This window comes from Falco cherrug, chromosome 9 (assembly GCF_023634085.1).
Source record: "Falco cherrug isolate bFalChe1 chromosome 9, bFalChe1.pri, whole genome shotgun sequence".
NCBI classification, from domain to species: Eukaryota; Metazoa; Chordata; class Aves; order Falconiformes; family Falconidae; genus Falco; species Falco cherrug.
Genome location: NC_073705.1, coordinates 25,207,685 through 25,226,691, shown reverse-complemented (window position 1 = coordinate 25,226,691; position 19,007 = coordinate 25,207,685). Strand labels below are relative to the sequence as shown.

General features: G+C 40.3%; 1 protein-coding gene across 4 annotated transcripts in view; it reads right to left on the bottom strand.

Moving 5' to 3' along the window:
- SORCS1 (sortilin related VPS10 domain containing receptor 1) overlaps nucleotides 1-19,007 on the bottom strand; it is a 304,532-nt gene that overhangs the window by 191,846 nt on the left and 93,679 nt on the right. The window lies entirely within an intron of this gene.

Sequence of the window (19,007 nt, the reverse complement as noted above, 5' to 3'; positions counted from 1 at the left end):
TAAGGAAATCCTTTGTACCTACAGAACCATTCAGGTCAGGTGATTGTAAACACTAGTTGAAGATGACAGGTTTTCTTGTAGCAATGGAGCCAACTGTGGTTCTGAGGGAGGGCCATGACAAACCTCAGAAAGTGAGCTAGATTTTGGATGAGAAATATGTGCTTGCAAGAAAAAAGCAAAGATACTTTGAAAATTGAAAGCTGACTCATCCACACACAGCACAGCAGTGGTCCCATGAAGTTATCAACAGTGTGTGAGGTTGCTGAGAGTCAAGAAACAGTCTGGGTGGCAGTATAAGAATATATTAAAATACGTATACTTTTGTGCGAATGTTTTATTTATAAGAGTAGAACAGAACTGTTGGAGAGAATGAAATAAAACTCCTGTGATTAATTTTTCATCTTATTTCATGTTAAGACTTATTGGGAAAAAATCCTAAAGTTATTAATGGTTAAAATACTCAAAGTTTTATTGGATCCCTGAGCTGCTAACAATTTTTATAAAGGACATTTCAAAATGGTGCATAGGAGATGTGATATGTTTTGTGGTTTGTGGGATGTTTCCTGTAAGAACAAACTAGTGGTATTTAAGAGGGAAGCTGCTGGTGAAGAAAACAGAGGAAATACAGAGGAAATAAGGCAAGGGGAAAAGATGGCTCAGGAAAAGCTACCTCCTAAACAGCACTTAAAGCTCATTAAGGGACACTGACAGAATCGGGTAGAGGAAGGGTTTTGACCAGAGTGTGAAGGTGCAACGGTGTCTGCAGGAGAGGAACCAGATCACAATCCAAACTAGTTCAAACCACCCAAAAATCCCTCAGGAAGGCATCTAAGCAGGACAAATACTCCCAAACCCTGTAAACTACAGCCACTGAAGGAGGGACTAGTGTCCCAATACCGGCTTTATGGCTTGGTAACTGGTGCAGGAGGGTAGAAGAGGGAACCTGAAGGTGAGAGAGAAATTGTACACTTTACAATTTCTTGTTGCAACGCCAGATACAAAAACTCTTGCTACTAAAAATTGCCCTGAACTACTTCACCATTGCATATACCAGATATCCTTTCATCACCTTGAGATTTACAATGTACTTTCTAAACATTTCCACTTACTGTTTAAACAAAAAGAAACCTTCAGTTTGAGGTAGCTTACCCTCCTATTCACCAGTGGTTTACAGACACCAAAAAAATAGAGCATATGTTACCAAATTTCTTCAGCCACATTGATAAACATGGAAGAATACAAACTGCATTTATGCCAAGACTCGGGAATATAATTGAGTTCTGCAGGACAGATGTCACTATCAACACTGGGAGCTCTTACTGGCCAGGAAGTGGAAATATGGCTAGTCTTGGGATCATGAAGCTCTTACATTCCCACTTCTACAGTCCAGACATTAACAGTCCTTTGGGAAATTCCTGTGGAATAGGTCCTAGTTCTGGTTTACTGAGTTTCTTTTCAGAGGGAAGGAGATGTTTAACTAATGCCAAATGGCACCATTCCCAAATGTGATGTTACTTAACTATCCAGAAGAAATGGTGAGCTGGGGCAAAATGCCTGGCGGTGTGTCTGTGTTTGAGCCTGAAGGAGCTCAAACGTATCTTCTGAGGGCTGTGGCAAAGGGAGCAGGAAAAGGAATCTTATTCTGTAGGGACACAGAGAAGGAAAACTCTAGTGATTGCATTGCTACTCCTGAAACTCAAGGCCTCCTTTCCCCTCTGTGAATTAAGGCTACTGAGGTAGATCAGAGGCTGAACTGTCTTCAGCTACTGGTCTTGTGCATAATTATTAACTCCTAGCTCATCTAAATAAAACCTTCAAATAAAACACCACCTTTGGGTATTCAGGCAGGGAGATACCTGCTCAGCTAATGAGACACTGTTGTCATAGTAGCTAATCAGCATACCTATATTCATCCCAGTGATTGATATCAGCTGGGGGATTATTTCAAAATGAACCAGGGAATTAAGAAACCACACCTTTGGGACCTGCTAGAATAGAAGTCTTTGGCTGACAGAGTAAAAAAGATGCAGGAAATGAAGCAGCAGCTAAGAGTGAAGTTTGCTTTAGAAAATTAGGGGTGAAGACAGGCAGAAGTTACTCTTGTGACAATTGATAGGCTATCTGATTTGTAGCACTGATGGGCAACTCAGTAGTTAGGAGTCTACTTTAGGGGAAACACTGGTAACTAAACATAATAAATTATTAATCCCATAAAGTCAGCCTAGAGTGCAGTAAATGACAGCGCTAGAACACAAACACTAGGTAAATCACATACACCCCTGCCAGGGGACTGGGACTAGATCCCTGTTCTCTGTCTCCAGACAAACCCACTCCTAGTCTATTATTTCAACTAATGGAACAGTCTTTTTATGCTGAATGAAGACATTATTACTTGTCAACTCTGTGACTCTGGCAGAAGTGCACTAACAGTGCATCTTCCTTACTGTACCACTGGGCATTAACTCAGCTAATAGTGCTAGCAAGTTCTGTTCAATACAGAGGCAAGTTCAGCTCCTTGAGTATAACTACTTCATTTTTGCAGGACTCTGTCAGTAGAAGGAATTATGCTGCCAGCCCTGCTCCTACAAAGAATCTAGGCCTCTTGGTAGTGTATCTTACCTTTACTTCTTTTTTTTTGCATTTAGACAATACAGAGTGATATTTAAGATCTAGCTGAGTTTCTGAACAAACTCTCCTGTGAGCTCAGTGAATTAGCAGCAGCAAGCCTGGGCCTTTTAGCAGGACTACTGGCAGCTCATGATCTGAGCAGATGAAATTAATCTCACACAGGTCTCTGCCACAGCTGTACAGCAATATTATAGCCACATACCAGGCAGAGCTGGTGACTTAAAAGTCAGGGCAACCACCTGCACCCACTACACAGAACCACAGAGCGAGAGAGAGGCCATGGCACCTTGCTGCAGAGGAGCAGGAGCTAAGCTTGGTCAGGAGAGTCTAACAGTTCCTGTGAGTTGCCTGATTGATATTTTTCCTTTTTGTCTCCCATAGAGGGCACAGCGATCCCAGTAACACATGAGCCTTAGCTGGCCATTGATCAAACTTACCCACCTTCACCCATTTGATTTCTCTAACACAACACAGCAGCTGCCAATCATATTTAACAAAAAAAGTCCTTTAGCCTCACTCAAATTCTTCTTTAGAATTTACCTCTGCCTTAGCATCTCCAATCCCTTGGACAATAAGCCTATTCATACTATTGAGGCAACTAAGTTTGATCCTCCATGGAGCCCTCTGGGTTCACTAATCTCCATTACTAACTTTAGCCCCTATCCACACACTCCAGATCCCTCTTAAAAATCAGATGCCAACAGCAGATGGTGTGAACTCCTCCAAGAAGTAAGGCAGCAAGCTGTGAGTCATGACTGATGTGCCAGCAACACTTCCTTCCCCATTGCTTTGGGCTCACCTGTCTGCTGTATCCACCTGACTTGCTAGATACTGAGCTGCAACAGTCCGAGTGCAAGGGAGGTACATTACTGGTAGATGCCCAAACAGAAAGGAGCATACCATTACAAATACTAAGCCAATTTATAAGAATTTTATGTACTTAAGGATGGTACAGCAGAGACAAAATAAAGCAGAATACATTCTGTCTCTTTGGATAGAAAAAACTGGTAATGAGCCTGATCCAAAGCTTACTAAAATCTGTACAAGCCTTTCTACAGACTTAATGACAGTTTACAGTGGAGTCTGTATAATTATCATATATAATTACATAAAAGCCTGTTAGAGATTTAGTGATTGAGATGACAAATGTTTATGGCATCTGCACTGAGAAAAGTTCTGGGCTCTCATGTGTTGTTCCATAAGAAAATATAAATGCATTATGGAGCTTTCAGAGCACAACTTAAAACTTCTTGAAACTAACAAAGGAAGTGACAGAAGCAGGGAGGCCAGAGCAGCAACATTTTAGAAAGGAGAGGAAGAGACAAACCTATGTGGGAGGACAGGATGACAATGCCCAATGGGATGTTGTTAAGGCATGAACATGATGACTATCAACTACAGGCCAGATACACATGTAAATTAAGGCTGTAATGCATCTGAGATGTTGCTGATTCACTCAGCATTCTCTCCCTTCCTGGATGGATTTGGGCTCATTAAGTGCAGTTGGAAGATATCAGTTCCTATGTGAAATAGAACAGGTGCCAAAATAAATGGAATTATGTGTCCAGATTTGCACCAAACATTTCGTGTACTTTCACTATATGCCAGACTGAGCTGTCCTTCTTGTGTTTTCCAAAGTAACAGAAATCCCTCCATCACGAGTAGATCTTTAAATTTACTAACATAGATGTCAATGTTCAATCTTTAAGGACAGACAGGGAGTTCCTCCGTAAGGGCAGGTAGACACAGTGAGTGTCAGTAGCATCCCATGCATGATATGGAGCCACTGAGAGTAATGCTAGCAACAACTACATGCTTCCCCTTTTCCCCAACTTTTCTCTCCGTCAGCGAAAAGATATTTTGCAGCCAGTAGAGGCTGACTCATCCTATCTGATGGTGAATGTCTAGGCCTTCCAGAAGCTAAGGCTGCCTTTCATACTTCATCTCAGAAAAGAGGATATAGTCTGCTAGAATTTTAATTCCTTCTGCTTTTTCTTTTCTGACCAAGATTTCTGCAGGTACTTTTGTAAAGGCTCTTTCACATAGAAAGTCAGATCTATCAAACAGAGGAGGAGGAGGTAGATTCAATTCCCCACATCACATTCAATCAGAAGAAGGTAGGGCAGTCATCATTAAGTTCGTTCAGAAAATTAAATTCATTAACAAGCCAATAAGGTCCCTATTGTAGATTCAGGCACAGTAACTAAACAGGAGTCACTGATGTGTTGAATCATGTGTCCCAAGCAGCTGGATCGTCAGAGTCAAGGTCATTGACACACTTACTTCTCTGAAGAGAAAAAATATTTCTGAGGTGGTAGGAATAAAATGGCCATCCTGGAAGCAATACAGAGCTGAAGATCATCCAGGAGCACCACTGATTTATTCTTTGACATTTCCCTTTTCTAGTAAGCAGCATGGTACTAATCTACACAGCACAAGTTTATTAAAGAACCAGAATTTTTCCTTACTACTTAATGGAGTTATCCAAAGTTATCCCTTTTACTTTCTCTATTCATTAAAAAGATAAGGCAATGCTTAAAGAGTAATCAATAAAACTCAAAGAAACTCTCTGTTCTCCATCTACCAGATGGAGCTCCTTGCCCTAAAGGCTACACACAAGTGCAATTTTGTGTCATTTACTTCTTTTTCACTTCCATAGGGTACTCGATCCAACATGGTGAGTGGCAAGTTCATTTTATAAGATAAAATACAGCTGGTGAATTTGCTTTCATCACACAGCAGGACTTCACTAATATAAAGTGTAGGGAAAAAACTGAATAGCTAAAGGCATAGGAAACTTCTCAGTTCTCAAGCATTAATTCAGCTCTCACTGCAGTCAACACAGACCAACAACCACCTGATGCTTTTCAGCTGGCCACATTCTGGATGCTAAAAGTTTGTGTTGGTTCAAATGATGGATACATTCCAAGATGGAAAAATAACGCCAACATAAACATACCCACCAAGGGCTAATAAATACCTCTATTAAACACTTCATCTGTTTTATAAAGTCCTGGAGCCAGAAGTTAGTATTACCTCGAAGGCTACATCAGGAAAGTAACACAAGGGCTCGGCCTTGTTCTTATACCCTTTCTTATCTCATATAGGTTCACACTGAAGACAAGGTACTGGTCAAGCAGATCTTTAGTTTGATCCAAAATAGTCCTTTGTACAACTGAAATGGATCTCTCTTATTCAATGATCAATGATACTGACTTGATGGGATTACTTACAATAAAAAAAGGCTAAAGTACTACCTGTTATAACAGGAGTAAATAGCCTCAGACCTTCCTTCAGCTAAATGAGATGCATTTGGATTTTGTGCTTGGTTTGGAAGAAAGTTGCAACAGGCAGCTCCTCTGTCACTGGAACCCATTTCATGACTAATTCTAGATCTCTTTCATTTTCTCCCATACCAAACTAACAAAAAACCCAATTTTTTTTTCAGGGCACTAACCAGCATTCCAGGAGTTACTGCACATCAGAGATAAACCACACACATTAAACTAGGCTATTATATCTCTATAGAAGTTTTTTTCAAGCAATTTCAACAGAAATTCTGCAAATTAACAAGCCTTGTTTACTCTGAGAGGTTTATTCCATCTGTCTAAACCAATTGACTCAGCAGGTTTCTTCTGAAACAATAAAGAGCAACTGAATGTAAGAGAAGCCAACTGCCAAACCCAATGCCTTTTTAATTACATTAAGAGAGGAGATGGGCAATGAATTTATACTTATTACAATACTGACCATTACTTTCTAATGGGACATAGATTGAAAAGACTTTATAGCTACACTTACTGTATTTTCAACCACATTTTCTGTTTACTTTGCATTTTGATACTGCTAGAAATCTAAGTGGTAATAGTAGCTATCAAAATAATATCAATAGTGAGAAGAAAAGTATAACAAGGGTGATGCTGATTTTATATCAGTGGCCAGAAGTTATTTCTGGAGCAGATCAGCAGCTAGTGGAAAGTGGTGCAGTTTGAGTCTGGTCAGTGAATTAATACCCGTTTCTACAATTGGAATAGCTGACTCCTTATGCAGCCCTTCTAACCTTGTCTAATCATCTTTTGCTTTAAAAACTAGATTTCCTCCCGCACCTCTCGTCAGTGCTTGCCATCTTTTACCTGGCCTGAGCAATCTTTTGCCCACCTTATTCCACTATTCATGATATATTTTCTTTCCTTTATTTCAACTTCCAGGTCACTGTCCCTATAAATAGTCACCAGAGTTGGTTCATTTGCAATTTTGGGCATTTGCTACATGCATGACCTTAGAGGGATGTTTCAGATCTGTTTAAGTTTATACATATTCTTTAATTCCGATCAAAATGTCACCAAGTTAGCCTTGTACTGAATGAGATAATTTGGATTGAATTAATGTAAAATAATTATCTTTGCAAAATGAAAACGAGCAAATTCAGCTATGGGGTGAAACTACTTCACAATAGCAACACTTCCAATGAGCACATTTACCTACGCAGTTCTGTTCTAGCCCAACATCAAGGTGGGCATCTTGTGTCAGAGCAGAAGTTCACTTAGCCTAGAACCCTGCCTCTGATGATGGTTAACACAGACATCTGTGTAAGACCTCAGGAAGCATGAATTAGTATTTCTTCTAAAAACTCTCCTAGCCTCCAGCAGTTAGGATTCTGTGACTTTCTCAGCCACAGATGGCATCTTTTGTAGGCACATTTAGATTGTTTCTGGAGCATACTATACAGTGCAAAGCACTGTTGCACTTTCCATTTCTTTCATTTCTGCCCCAAAATCCCATCCTGGGTGCAGAGTTTTGTTCAGAATTGTACACTGCCACAAAAACTTTTTCGTGCTAAATCAGTGTCTTAAAATAAACATTTCCTAATTATATTTCTTTAAAAATTCAACTCCTGGCTCCTTCGCTTGCATAACCTTTGATCAAAGCACTCCATTTTGACCCCTTCATAATCGAACATGATGTCCAGTTCTTTGCCTATCCCAGCTCCTACGCACTGCCCGATCACAGCTCTTTTCCATGCTGTAAGTAGACAGTATAACTGTGAGTACAACCTTCAGCCCTTGTACTACTATTACGCCTTGTTGGACTAAAATACATTTCTTCAAGTGAGCCCAGCTTACAAAGTAATCCATTTGCTCACTGTGACTACCTCAGGTCTCCTTTTGATTCACTACTCTGCCTGTCTTAAAACTTGGAAATTATACCAGATTTATTATCAGACTAATGGCAAAAATGCCCTATATCACTGCACCTAGAACTAACCTTGCAGAATATCATTAGAAATACCTTGACAGGAGAGGATTCCTTGCAGCTGACTTTTGATACACACAAATTTGCTGATTCTTGATTATGCCTAACCAAATATTTCACCATCTAATAGCCACAAACCCATACAGCAACAGAACACAAATCTCCCAACCCCAGCCAGTATCCTTTTCTCTGAATCACGCAGCATTTTCATATCACAGTAAGTTCATTCATACTCTACTCACTCAGATCACAAACTGGGGTGATTAACTCCCAAAGAAACACTAAAGAAGTAGAATCCCTGTTCTGAATCCAGGGCCCTTCTGCCCCAATCAAACAAATTACTGTGCTGAGAAAGAAAAGTCAGGAGATTGAAAAGAACTCTTCCAAGTCTCTCCGTAAAACTGCATTTGGCTTCCAAATGCTGTTGTGCATCATCTTAATAAAGCACTTAGGGAAATAAATCAAAGGCTATTAAAACACTTGTGACACCACACTTGCTTCTTTGAGTAACATCCACATCTTGAATTTACAGTACATGTGTGCTGAGTAGCTGGTGGACTTTAAAGAAAAAATAAAAAAATGTATTGGCTTCTTCCTCCTTTGGCTCCTTTACCAGAGATAAAGCAGACTGGGATTGTAATGGGCTTTTCTTCCAAAAGAGTTAGCATGGTGAAAGCTGTTAACATACAAAGAGAGATTACAAAGAATAAGACCATTTACCTTTGAAAAGGGAACACTTAGAAGGGAAATTTACTGAGGTCTTTGAGTTTCTTTCTTAGTACCTTCATCGTGACTAGCCTCTAAATTTTATGCTGTCTCATAACAAGAGAGCACATCGTCACTCGAACATTGGCAGGGAAGTGAAGAGAAATTATATTTCCACAATACCTGTAGTCAGTCCACACTGCTCACAGCAAAAGGAGGTCAGCCTTGCGAGTCACAGACGTGCTTACCGGAAAGGGCCAATAATTTAATAATCTATAATATAACTCACATTTTTAACTAAGTATTAATATTAGTATGAAAAGTCATCAAAACTCATGTTTCGGGGCATAAGCTGATTTCCCTAGTGGGGCAAGAAAGAAGAATCATCCCAAAGGTAGTAGTTTTCTTATTGAGAGTTTAACACTATAATAGCTGTCATTTATTGGGCACTGCTGGAGGCAGGGTAGGAAAAAAAGCAGACCATCTCTTGAAGACTCTAGCAAGGAAACACTTTGAGGGAGAACTGTACAAAATTTTCACATTCTTACCTACCCCATAGTATGGAAGGGTATTGCTTCCACCTAGGCAGTGCTACCATGGAGTAAGGAGGAAAAAAGGCTGTAGTTCTGCCTCCCTCACCCCCCAGAAAACACAAAACTGGAAGATAAAAGCAGTTACAAATACAATTAGGAAAAAAGGTTGTTTCATACCTTCATAAAGAAACTACTATTACAACTGAGGTTCACAGAAAGTTTCATTTTCCTGCTACCTCTAGTGCTTCTTCCATCTAGTAGTTATTCCCAGCAATGCTGCAAAGCCCAAGGTTGAAAACAATCTCTGTTGATTTTCCTTCCTTGGAAGGAGAACCGACTATTTTAAAGGAATTGTTTTGAATCTCATTTCTTACCTTTTTGCAAGGATTAGCTTCTGTTTGGGCAAAATCTAAACTAAAGATGTCATAAATTGATCCAAATTTAACAACACACCTTGCATGCAAAGATATCCAAGAGTTTCTCAAGGTTCTGTTACGTATTGGATGAGAATATAGAGAAGTTTGGCTTGGTAAAGCATGAGCCCAATCTTTGTTAAGCTTCAGCCATGGATAGATGGAGACCGTAGGCTTATGCAGCTGTGCACTCACTCTAACTCTTCAAGGACTGGGGTTTTTTTCAAGCCAGCTTCATCCAAAACTCTCAGCAAATTTACTGCAGATGCACAGGTAAAAACTCCATTACTTATACATGTGATGGTGAAGAAGCTGGCCTAAAGCTGTAGGTAGGAAGGCTAGGACTCGCAGCTGTGGTTCTTATTCCACAGCTCTAAACAGAAGATACATTGCTTCCTACAAGCAATGACTGAAATAAATAGAGGACACCACAAATGTGTGGTTTACAGCCTCCTAGATAGATTCTTAAGAGCTGAGACAGCCTGGAACAATGTAAACACACCCAAACTATCAGTAAGAACACAGTGACTTGTTGGTAAAGCACAATGAAAGCCTACACAAGCATACAGCTTCCTTTTACCATCCTTCTGTCTTACAGAAGGATTATTCAGTACACAGTTTTTCTGGCCTCCTATTTCCTTTTCAGTTTATTTAAGAAAAGGTTTTGTATTCAAATGTAAAAGCACAACGGTGGCCCAATTTCGATTGCGGTCCCTTTTTCCCCAGAGGTTACAGTCCCCTCAGACTGGCAGCTGAGTGCTGTGCGGGTTTTAAAGCCTGCTGTTTAACAAAAATCTCTCAGGGACTCAAGAGCAGTAGTCACAGCCTGCTGGGGAAGACTGACAGCTTTTAATCAGTGACAAGGAACCTGCCATCTCCTCAGGCTGCCTTCCAGTGTCTGTGTACTTTCCACCCAGCTGTGTTCCTCCCTTATATATGGGAAATACCTGGTTCCCAGTTAACTCTGAGGGGGTGTCTCCTCGCCTTCTGTTCTGCCTTAGGAGAGAGCACAACTTTGTAGCACTACCACCACGAAAAGGCAAAACCCCTCCAGTTAAATCAAGTAAACAAAAATTATTTTTGTTCACCAGCAGAACAAAAAGGCGACTGGGTTTTTTGGGTTTTGGTTTTTTTATTGCTGGAAAGTGTAATCATGTAAGCCACCAACATTCAGCTGGTTTGCAGGAAAGCCAGGCTCAAGGCTCTGCTTGGCCTGATCAGGGCTGTGATCTGAACCTCAGCCTCCGGTATGACAAAGCAGCACCTACACATCTAGTTCACAGAGGAACTGGATTTTGATTCCCCTTCCATCCCACTCTGATTTGCCTATCTAGCCAAGATACTTTAAGCATCAAAGAAAAAAATATCTCAGGAACCAAGCGTGAATAATCTATGTTTGGGCTTTGCCATCTGTGCAGCTGTTGAAGCCATTCAATTTTCTCTTCACTACATGAAAACCAGGAAGTGGGGCTTTCTCCCACCACAGAAAAACTGAGACTGTGAGCTGTCACCTGACTCAAAGACCTCAGGCTTGAAGGAAAACCAGAAGGAAATTAATGGGAACACATACACAGACATGTACATAGAGTCCTAAAATACAGCAATAAAAACACATTAGTAGAACAAACAACACTGTTTCTGCAAGAATTTTGCCTTGGGGGAAGATCAGATATCAGTCTTTATCTTTCCTTATGAAGTCATTTAATACACAATACATGTGGCATCTCTGAATTTCTGTTACTTTTCAACTCAGCATCTCATAGATACACTATCTATCCAGAATGCAGGATCACTGAAAAGAGGTTTTATCTTCACACACAACTACGCAGCACACACTAAAATGCATGCTAGGGAAATTCATGTAACTTCATTACAGAGAAACACGTTTGGGGGAGTAGGGAGAAATAATGGTGAAAGAGAGAAGGAGAGGCTTTTACCTCACATTGGCAAAGCACTGTATCGGTTTAGAGTGCGTTACAATTGATGGTCATAATTGACAGGACACATCTTCACCCACCACTTAATTCATCTCACCAGTGAAATGACTCGGCACAATAGCAGTGGGAGAGTGCCAGCCAGGATAGAAAAGTTCCTGAATCCCCACATGCCCCTACGAAGCCTTCATAAGGGGAAGTCGAGCTGCAGACTAATTCTTTGCTGAATCAGGAATCAAGTCTCCTTCAAGTTGTCCCTGTCCCACAAGCACAAACCTTCTCAGTGCTGAGTACACATAGGCCCTCAACAGTACACCCTAATGACAAGAGGCAAAATGAACCTTCCTTTCCCTAATTGTTTCAGCTGCCTGCAAAGCACAATATTCACTAACAATCCTGGTGCAGACACACAGATCTGGAGTCTCAGCCAGTCACCCTGGGCATTCCTAAAGGTCTCTAGGCCTTCCTAACGAACAGCCTGTGCACTGATGTCCTTCTCCCCACTCCCCCTCTGCCTCTTCAATTTTTGACACAAGAAAAGCCCACTGCTGCCAAGAACTACACTGTGCTCCGAAGTACAGGAGCTGCTAGCAGGATCACACTCAAAAGCTGGCTTTGCTAACACTATCTGATCAACACAAGCTGATTAATTACAGCCCTTATGTCTCCTTTTCTGTTTGGTCCAATTATTAATTGGTAGGTTAAAGAAATCAGAAAAAAAAATGACACTTCCAAGCAAGCCTCTATGTTTTAGTGTAAACAGTAGTCAGTTTATGCTGCACAACAACACTCCATCGATTTATATTTAAATATGCATTTTTACAGCACAGTTTCCAGGTGTTTCATGAGATCCTTCAAGAGAGACCTACTGACACATGTCTGGGTCTTTCTGTAGTAACAATAAACTCTGAATGTTTGCCTGATAATTCCCAAGATGCAGAAATATTTGGGACCTGGATCTGAAGACCTTAGAGTTCAGAGCTCAAGCTAGTAAAACTCACTGAAGTATTTTTTTTTTTGTTCACCCAAGCTCAGCCCCAAATACATTCTTTCGTTTCTGTGATTAGTGGAGGTTAAAACCCTCTAAAACGCTAAGTACAGTTTTACCCAGCTTTACAAAAGGAAGAGCAACTGCACAGATATGAAATGGATGGAAGTATTGGAATATAAAGGGTGTTTTGCTTTCTGTTTATGAACTGGTAACTATCGTGTTGTTTGTCTTTCCTCTGACATATCAGCTCCAGTCTAGCTTGTCTGCAGTTATTACACAGCACACAACAGATGGATGAACCCCACGGATAGTAACCAGAGATAGTTCTGCTGTGTTGTACCAATATCATTTGTGCAAAAAGGTACAGTCTAGGAAGCAGATGTGCAAGTTCATCTTCTAATTTGCAGAACAAGAATGACAAACTGGATTTAAACACTGTATGTCTATAAAGTGGCATGAACAGTGTGCATCTGTTATTTACAGTATGTTGATAACATGTCAGCATTAATATTCATCATCTTGATTTACATGTTTTTTCATGCAGAAAATGGATTGGGGTTCTTTTTTCTTTACTTGATAACACTTCTACCTTTCATGACTAGCTGCAACAGAGAACACATTTTTAATATGCTTAATACATTTGCATTGTCATTAGTGCTGAATATTTGATCCAAGCAATAAGGAGCACATCACTAAATCCTTAACCAGATCTGATCCTTCAAAATATCAGGGTATGATTCTTCAAGCTATGTCAAGGCAGAACTTACTAAAGATTGACTAAACACACACACACATATTATGCCACAAAATGCAAGGGTGATACTGGCCCTCATTCTTCAGGGAGGTTAAGAATGAGGTAAAATTCAGTAAGATGTACGATTCCTGCTAAACTAGGTTCCATTTAAGCATCTTCTGTTGGTTGTTTTCCTAAGTAGGTCTTGTTTGGTTTTTTAGATTTTTTTTTTTGATTGGATGGTTGTCATCATGTCATCCATTTGTGTCCCTCACCCCCCAACTCCACCTTTATGGGAGCTTTTTCTGATAGCAAGCAAAACATCCCAGGAAACTTTAGCTACCAACTAGAGGAGTTGGCTGTGCTAGAAGTTTTTATTACTGTTAGTCACTGGGGTAAAATGAGCCCTCTCATGTAAAAAATTGATGTCTATAGAAACTCCTGGGTCCCTAGGGGTCCTGATGGCTAAACAGAATGTCCCATTACATAGGAAAAACACTACAACTGGCTCCCCACTCAGTCAGTGCATGAAATCCATGTTCTAAGCCTGCTTCCAGTGCAAGCAGATCTCCTGCTGCAAACAAACCACAAAAAGACACTGCTTCCTACGTGAATAGCTGAGTGTGCAAATTCATTCTTCCCTCCCCACTAGATGCCCTCCAGCATCTATACACAGAGCAGCAGTGGTTCACGTGTTTGCAGGAATGAAAATGAAAAAAAAAATAATAAAAGACACAAGGAAATTTCATTGTTACAATTTCACTAAATGCCCACGGGAGATAATGTAGCAGCATTTTTTGAGCTCTGATATTCAGTTAAGGGAAGTGACATACACTGAGCAACTGAAACACCATATTTATAAGATGAAAGCATTTCAAAGAGTCCTTTTCAAGTTCCCCTTTCCCACAGAATTGCTGGGTAAAATGTGCTTAATGAGACCTTACTTTTCCTCACTTTGTCAGTTCCTCTCATACAGATTTGTTTCTCCTACTTCCTTCAGCTAAAAGACCCTAAGCTGCTGTTGCAGAGCATGCTGTGTCACTAAGCCACATGTTATGACCTCATTAATGTGGCTCAGCAGGTAGAAAATAAATGTGAGTTGAGAACAGCCCATCTGCAAAACAGAAGTAAGGAACCAGCATAAAATGTGCCGAGAATGATGAATACAGTAACAGACATACCCTGGAAATTCCCCTCAAAGTAACCAAGCAAATACTGACAATCCTTCAAGTCTCCTGTTGCAAGAACTCTCTGGTCTAGAGAAGAAAATCACCGCAAAACACATCAACAGTACTGAAGATGATATGGGTGGCTATAGCTCTGATCTGTAGAGACGGAACTCTTACGTAGCAGAGTGCCAGAAAATTACACGTACAAACATAAATATGTGAAGCTTCAAAGCATCTATAGTATTTATAATCACATAGCTGGGGTCAACTCACAGCCAAGACATTTCAAACAGGATTCAAGGGAGAGAAAGATGTCCAACAGAAGGCCTCTTGGCTAATATTATGAGGTTGTATTCGGGTATGATCCTTAATCTACATCTACCTCTCTCCCTGAGGCTTCTATCCCTAGAGCAGCTGCAAGAGAAAAGAACACATTCCTATTGCTCCATTTTTCCTTTTCTTTATCTAATATACTAATGCAAACACATCCCAACACAAGTGTTTTCACTGAAATCCTCCCATGCATAATGGTGGTTATGGGACTACTCAAAATACAGACATTACACAACGGTACTTAGACCTTAGTACCACATTCCTTCGTCTACCTTAGCCCAATATCCTGTCTCTGGCAGTGGCTGAGAGCAGAAGAGGATAAGAACACAGTAAAAACAGTGAATCCTTTATTTCATCAAGTTGTCCTATGGAATAAATGATGGCTATTCCTATAATAAGAGACAGAGATACTCTGAGGGTACTGATTCTTCCCTGGCTGACATACTCAATTTCCCTTCTTGATGCAGGATGATGTGCAGTGGTGGTGTTGGAAGGTAAGGATAAGTAAACTGATGGAGGGGTTAAAACAATAGTTCAAAGTTAAACAAAAAGGCCATGAAAAAGCTAGAAACAGAGCCTTGGAGATCTGAGAATTTTTACCTTGCTGTGACCTCTGTAATATTTACCACCAGGCAATCTTCCAAATATTGCAGAAGCCAGTTAGCTAAATCAATTCTAAGCATTCCAGGGAAGGGGGGTGGGGGGGGAGCAACTGTTATCATCCCCTGCTTTACATATGGGAAGTTAAAGCTAGAGCTATATAAGGCATGGGTATTTTTCAGAGTCCTTGAGATTCCTTTATGGCATATGTGCTAAAGCTTCCTTATTACAGAAACCAGGAGCAGTGACAGACAGGCTGGAAGTGTTAAGCACTCCCCAACTGGGGAGGCTGAGTTCAGGCACAGTGTTGGATATACCCAGAACTAACAAAGCAACAGTTCGCAATTTAGAACGTAAATGCTCTCAAACCAAGCAAACTCTACATCCTCCTACTTTCTGGGTGAAAAGCAAAGTTTAATTACTGCTATTTTTACACCAAGTTCAATGAAGTTACTCATTCCTGACCAAATGCAGAGCTATGAGAAGGCAAAAGAGGTGAATGGCAGGATTCATTGCTTGTCAGCTTCTCAAGGTCCTGAGGGAAAGTATCCTGCACACACATCTTTCCAGAGCATTATACTTACACAAACAGAAAACAGATCAGTCCTCCCCCACAGGTGTCTGCAGCTCATGGATACCATAGTCACTGTTCTGACATTTTTATTTATTGGAAATGTAAGCTTATCTTACTGTAGTGGTAAAAAACATCTTCTCCTAACTCACAGCTTAATCCTCTTTGTGATCTGAGAGATATCTAGGAGAGGAAAAGAAATAAATCCAATACACTCAGTTAATTGCTCAGCGACAGATAATCTTTTCTTCTCTGTTTTCTTCCTCTTCTATAAAAAGAATAACAAAAAGTAAATAAAAAGCCCTCAACTAAAACTGTGGGGAAATTCCGCTGAAAGGGCAACAGTGTAATTATAAAGTCAGACCCTGCCTGATGCAAAATCTTATTTACTGTGTACAGAATCAGCAGCTCACTTGCCATCCGAAGCTTGGTGAGCACAGTCTTAGCACTCCAGGAGACTGTATAGATTCTCCCCATCTCTTTTCTCTTACTGTATTTCATCCCTTCATGTCTGTCACCTGTGGTCTCTTAATTCATGGGTAATTTTAGAAGGGCGATCTCCATCCATTAGTGCTGCAGCCAGCTGTAGTTAAACTGGCTGAAAAATTATAAAGAAATGCCATCCTAGCAGGTAGTGTGTTTATAAAGAAGACAGATTCATATCTTGTAGGCGATGGCATAGTTGTGTTATAGATGGTTACAGTCCCATCAGTCACAAGACTGCTTAAATCACCCAACTACACCTTCAAATGACAGATGTGCTTATAACCAGCTATAGCATAAATGACTCATGTCTGTGACATGCTTCTAAACAGCCCCTCATCATTCATCAACCTTTTGAGAATGCACTAGGCACAGGAGGCAAGAGTGGTATTTCCTTGCCATGTATTCAAGGCAGAGAATCCTCTTTGTTTGTGGGTACCTGCAGAACTACCTGTCTTCCTCCTCTGTCCTTCAGAAATAGAGCTCTTGACATCAGAAATCAAACCAGACATGAGATCATGCTTTCTTCCATTCCCCAGCTTCAAACCTAAAGTCATGAAATAAACTGAAGTGCAAGATACGATTCTTCCCTTCTTGCAATTCTATTTTTTTCTATGCTTTTCAAACAAGCAGGGAGATTTAAATTACCATGTCACTTAAGCAGTCAGGAAGAGCAACAGCTAATAACCTCTCTGTCAGGTACATTACATAGTAAGATATGCCCATCTTGTCGTTTCTTTCTGTCACACTAAGAACAGAGAAACTGTGCTAGGATCTTCACAGCGATATTTATTAGTGACCTGACAGCATGCCTCATAGTGAGCATGGATCTAACAGCAAAACCAGGCTCAGGACAGAGCACAACGTGACCACCAAGGGCTTATGTAAGGCAACAGGATTGAGAAATGACAATGAAGTGGACTGGCAACTTTCAGAGCAGCCATGAGCAATAAAGAGCCAATCAAGAATAATGAAGCACTGCAAAGACAAGTGGGTTGATTTTAGCTGTTCTGGTCTCCTTCAACATTTCCCAGTCCAAAACATTTGCCCAGGGATTCAGTATGGTCGACCATGCAACTGTATTCAAATCCTGACAAATGACATTTGCCAAGTGAACCTGAAGCTGACGGGTTCAAAGTAAGACAAGTAGTTCCTTAAATAATCTATGGAATTCCTCACTCTAAGGTGTCACTGGTACTAAAATTTTTAACACATTCCAAGATATATTAAGAAATTTAGTTCATGGGATATTAATCTCCTGGTATATACCAAAACCAAAAAAACTATTCAGATCCTGATAGACCTTAAACTGAAGGTTGAGGGAGGACTCTAAACTTCAACCCTAAGAATGAATGCTAGGAGAATAGTAGGAGGAAGTGTCAGATATGATAATCCTGTTAAAGTATTCTTTCTTATGACTTCTATTTGGTAATAGGATACTGGGCTAGGAAAACCATCAGGCTATTACTATGTTGTTAATCTCATTCTGATGTCAGGAATGTCTGAAGTCCAAAAAAAGTGCACTGCACACCACTAGCTCTAGGACTGCTACATTGCCAAGGCCTCAGCTTCTGGTACATCCTCCATTGACATTGTCACAGCCCATTCATTTTTTAATTAGGGTAAAATTTATGCCATCGTGGCATGCTCCACAGAAACCAATTCTGAAACAGACAACATAAGGTAATCAGCACAATTTTGTGCCCACATTCATACACACCTCAACAAGAAGGGTGTTTTCCACTGTGATGCAGCGTGCCTATTTTCAGTCTTAAAATAGTATTTCCCCACAAGCCTGCATTGCATAACAGGAGTAAAGTAGCTCTTCAGCACTGTCAGTAATGGGGAAGGAGGTGCCTCCGCATGCTGAAATGCCATATCTTCCCCAATGACTGATGAAACAGGGATGAATATTTCTCAGGATTAAATGACTGAGGGTAGCAATAGGAAATAAAAAAAATCATATTTATGAATATTCTTTCTCAAAACCATTGAGAAATGAAACAATCTAGCCCAAAGCCCCCGCAGAAAAGCACTGTCAAAGCCACAGTCCTGAAAGTCTCTTTACTATGGTGTGCACACCATAGTACAGACAAAGATAGTAGAGAAAATAGGTTCATATTTGATCTCAAGCCACAGCAGCAACATATACAAAATGGAAAGATCTGATTACTCCCCTCCCCCCCAGCAGTACGACAAACCATTTATCCAATCCCACACAACACTAATAATTTTGAGTGTTCCTGTTGCTGTTCAGAACAAATCTTAAAAGTTTTCCATTTCTTTAGGTTTTGGGGTTTAGATTGGGGTTGGTCGTTGGGTTTTTGTTGTTTGTTTTTTTTTCTTTTTGATTTATTTCTTCAAGCCAGTGGGTATAGCATTAGCCTGTGCTCAGAATATAGTTCATGTCAAATCCCTCCTCTGTCATCCTCTTAAAACCCTGCTCAGTTCCTTGAGCAGAAAGTTTATTTGTTCTACTTCCAACCCAAAAGTCTTCCTTGGAAACAAAAAAAAAACCTTTCCTAAACAAGTTTATCAAAACAAGTTCATCCTAACAAGAAGTGTTAGTTTTCTTGCATTCCAAATTAACATTCTTGCATACCCAAAGTTTTGTTGCATCAAGATGGTAGCCTGTCCACCTTCATCAATGACCTGCATACA